Genomic DNA, 4,313 nt, shown 5'->3' with positions numbered 1-4,313 from the left:
CAGGCAGCCCCGTCATCTCTGCATGTGGTTTCCAGCAGAACCCTCCCACAATATCTAGACACCCTTTTCAAACCGTTTATTGTACTACTGGGGCAGCTTGTGATGTAGGACTCCCTTCTCTAATGTCACCCAAGACGAGACCATATCTGGGAATAAAGATGTGGTGAACTCAAGGACACTGCCACCGCAGGCCCCTCTAGAATATCTGTTGACATGGCATCACAAGTGATACCGCTATATAAATTATGTCACATGCTTTGGTAAGTTGAATGAGCTTTAGAACTGGCTTAACAATCAGACTGAGTGTTTACCATGATGCATGATACGGAGAAAGCCAATTTCTTGGACCTAGCCATGTTAGTTATAGAAGGCGAATAAGCGTGTAACTTGTACACAAAACCAATAAAAGCTCAACACATTATTACACGTCCCCGAAGGGCACCCAAGAACACTGGAAAGGAACTCTACCCTTTGAGCAAGTCCCCCGTATCCGAAAGTATTGTACCATTGAAGAGGACTACCTCACAAATGCCAATTCGCTCTCTAATAAGCTTAGCAATGGAGGATAGCGCACGGAATTAGTTCAAACTTCTTTAAAAGGACATGTTTTCCCTACGAGACCCTTTCAGTATTCCAAGGCAAGTACTAATTAATCCAATTATTAGTGTACTGAAATAAAACTGGAAAATTATTATTCAAAGAATGTGTACCCACTTCTAGTCGGGGGTCCAGACTAGACTACATTTCCAATTGAAATGCGAACCAATTCCTTCTATTTTGTAAAAAAGCCCTTATGAGAAGTTGTACCTAGGGCAAACCACTCAGGCAGTAAAGTCACGGATTTTACAACACCGGTACCGCATCAAGTGCGGTACACGAGCAGCACCGTGAATCCCTCTCAGGACCCGAACCGAGTCAGGTATCGGAGCGCTTTACATAGGAGATTAAGTGGCAGGGCGACACCGTGGCCTGCCATGAAATGACGGAAGAGGCAGAAGCACGTTTATGAATATAATTCGCGTTCTCAATTGGAACGCCCAAATCTATTCACGATTATTTCTTTATCTAAACAATATAGTACCATGAGACTTCATTGACCCTGCCTAAGTAATTTAAGAGCTCTAGCAACCGCCGCAGGGCGACACCGTGGCCTGCCATGAAATGACGGAAGAGGCAGCAACATGTTTATGAATATAATTCGCGTTCTCAATTGGAACGCCCAACTCTATTCACGATTATTTCTTTATCTAAACAATATAGTACCATGAGACTTCATTGACCCTGCATAAGTAATTTGAGAATTTGGCGCGAAAGCTATTGTGTCTCATTTAAACTCATGGCGCGATGTTCTCGTGGACAGCGCGCGACAAACCTGCCTCTGCTACCCCTGCGGGCTTCATTGCTTCATTGGACCGAACATTAATCAGCAATGACAGAAGCCCTCTGACCCTCAAAACGAAAGACTCATCTACAAAGGTCCTAAATGTTTCATGTTCTCATCTATCCATTGCCCTCCAAAACAATGTTGGCATTGAACCCCAAACGCAATGAATCAAACACTAAAACACAGCATATGCGTCCCAAGGCCAGAACACCTCCCTATGTCACTCGCGTGGTTCCCTCATATTATTGACTTATAATGTGTCTAAAAAACACCATTGCCAGAACCCGGGATCGAACCAGGGACCCTCAGATCTTGCGTCCAAAGCTCTACCAACTGAGCCATTTCGGCACCGGCCAGCCCACGTGGAGGGAGTTTCCCACATGCGGCCCTCCGCGGCATAGGACACTTAAATACAGTAAATGCAAACAGCAAAACAAAAACCCCAATGTCCTAGGGACATGCCAGTCAATGTGCGAGCTCCGCCACCCATGGTCCTTCCGACCACCCAGCCGTGTGCACAGCCCACGAACACGCAACATCCAAAAAACTGGGCACTTCCTTTCAACTTAATCACCTCTATTCCGCCGAAAGCAGCCATGCACTGCCCGTCCAGCCGTCCTCCGGTGTTTCTTCCTGGGCCCTGTCCCTGGTCCGAGTTGCCAGTCCTGCCGCTTCCCCTGTTTCCAATCGCCGTGCGCATCTTCCGTCCAGACCCCCTGCGCGAACGAGGTGCTATCCCTCCTCGGCTCCCCCGATCGCCCTCAGGGAGAACCGTCCAGCCGTCCTGGCCACCAACCCTGCAGGGAAACAAAAAGGAGACCATCACTCCGCCCCGAGCGCGGGGCCGTGGCAGTCGCGGGAAGGCTCTGCCCATCCCACGGGTCTCCAGAGCGGCTGGCTCCACGCGGCTAGCTCCTCCAGGAAACAGCTTGCCACACCTGGAAAATAAAGGGGGAAAAATTATTATAACAAAGAAGCCCCGAGCGCGGGGCACACCGTTTCGGCGAGGGAGCGTCCAGGGACAAGGGGGTCTCCTGGGCGCTCCCTATCTCTTTATTCCCGAGGGGCCAGGTGGCCCCTCCTCTAGCCCGCCCCCCTTGACCCGGACCCACTTCCCAGGATCCGGGTCAAGGTGGCCGCCAGCCAACCGGCGGTGGGCCGCGCCCCCCAGGGCACGCCCCCACCGCCGCATGGCAACAAAGGAGATAGTGGGGGCGACGGTCGCCGCGCCGCCATGCGTGCGGGGGGGCCGAGGGCCCCCCCTTTTCATTTGTTTGCAATGGCTAGATAACATTTTGATTAATCGGGTGGGTTAATTAATTAGTAAATCTTGGGGTGGATACAGAATCTACATTATTTCTTACTTTAATACTTTTCTTGTGTTTGTTTTATACTAGAAAGCTTAAGTTGCCTGCTTTTGGGCCTAGTCACTTGAGTCGCAGAAAAGAGCTGACTTGTAATTCTGCAAAAGTCACGAGACGCCCATTCTGAATTAAAGCGTTTATCAAAGCTGCATTCACAAAGCAAAAACTGATGTGCTGCCATCATTCTGTCGGACATGGCCAAGGTCGAAAGTGAACATTTTGTCAGCCTTAACTTGGCATCCGCGGAAGTTGCTTGGACGTAGTGAGAACAAATTTGAACATTTGTTGCAAACTCAGGAAGCTCCTGGTTTCACGTGGAAGAGACAATGGTCTTTATGAAACATGATCTAATGGAACTTTTGAAAAGTGGGTGACATGTCACTTGTCACTCTCAGCCAATGGGACGTCGAAGATTTCTGAAAACTTTCCTTTGCGTAGTTTAGTTAGTGTAGAAAGGTATAAAAAGTCATGCCCCTAGGGATGGGCTGGCTGCTGCTTTCTGACTTTCCGATGAGGGTGATGTGTTGACGGACTTTGCGTGGAGCACGTAAGAATCCTCAAAGAACTTTTCTTTAAATTCTATCTATTTAGCTCAGTTAGGGAATTAGGTTTTAGAAATGCTAAACTTTAAATATTCACTTTGATTTTGATTCACTTACTTAAATTGTATTTTCTCACATTTCTTTACATTCATGCTTGCTTCAATGCTAATAAAATTCATTTATAAAACTATCAATTTATATACCATAATTTAGTAAATAAATCTTACTTTTGACAAACAAGCTGGTCTTGGTTATTCAGAAGTGTAGGTTACTATTAGCTAGATTACGTCGCCAATGGTGGTCATCTAAATGGTTAAAGTTTTATTCTAATGACAATATTCCTTTCGCAGATGTATAAAATGTATATAGTTTGTAGATAATGTGTATATAGATTTAATCTGACCACCTGATTCAGTAGGCCCAAAATATGTCAGGTTTATAAATGGGTCCATATTTAGTATAAAATTTTGTTTATAGGTTATGAAGTTGGGTAGCGTTGTTTATGATATATTTTCTATAGGCCGCTGGATCAATTCTCTGGTAGCAGAAATTGATGGTTGCTAAGAGTAACCAAGGTAATATGGTGGTTGCTAAGGGTTACTAAAGTATTATGGTATGGAAATAGGATCGATGTTTTAACACATGTTGAGTTCGTTTTTCGTGCTATCTGTAAGCTATACCGGTATAGATTGTGTGGCGAGAAATTAGTCACGCAAGCCATCTGTTCTGTTTGTAGTGATATCGCCGAGTATCACAAGAGGTATCGCCGTGTACCATAGTGTTGTCGCCGAGCAGCACAGTTTTAGGGCTAGGTCTGAATCTTGTATAGTGAGGGTTTTCTAAGAAATTAAAGCAGCATGAGAATAGGGACAAAGCGCCTTCCATAAAACTCACTGTGATGAGAGTATTAGTTATATCCGAGCTTGAGTGAAGGGTAAATTAGCGTCGGTGCATGATTATCTATAAACAGGTTAGAGTCCTGTACGGGTACATGTTTCATATCTATAAACAGGTGAGAGCCCT

At 45.8% G+C, this 4,313-nt stretch overlaps 1 non-coding gene across 1 annotated transcript; it reads right to left on the bottom strand.

Annotated features, from left to right (window-relative positions):
* Positions 1 to 1,659: 1,659 nt before the first annotated feature.
* Positions 1,660 to 1,732, bottom strand: TRNAL-CAA (transfer RNA leucine (anticodon CAA)). The gene has a single exon. It is a non-coding gene; the product is annotated as a tRNA-Leu (tRNA).
* Between the last annotated feature and the right edge of the window lie 2,581 nt (positions 1,733 to 4,313).

Source organism: Lissotriton helveticus, chromosome 1_1 (genome assembly GCF_964261635.1).
Source record: "Lissotriton helveticus chromosome 1_1, aLisHel1.1, whole genome shotgun sequence".
In the NCBI taxonomy this organism is placed as follows: Eukaryota; Metazoa; Chordata; class Amphibia; order Caudata; family Salamandridae; genus Lissotriton; species Lissotriton helveticus.
The sequence above is the reverse complement of the archived record's forward strand: the minus strand, read 5'-3'. Positions and strand labels throughout refer to the sequence as shown.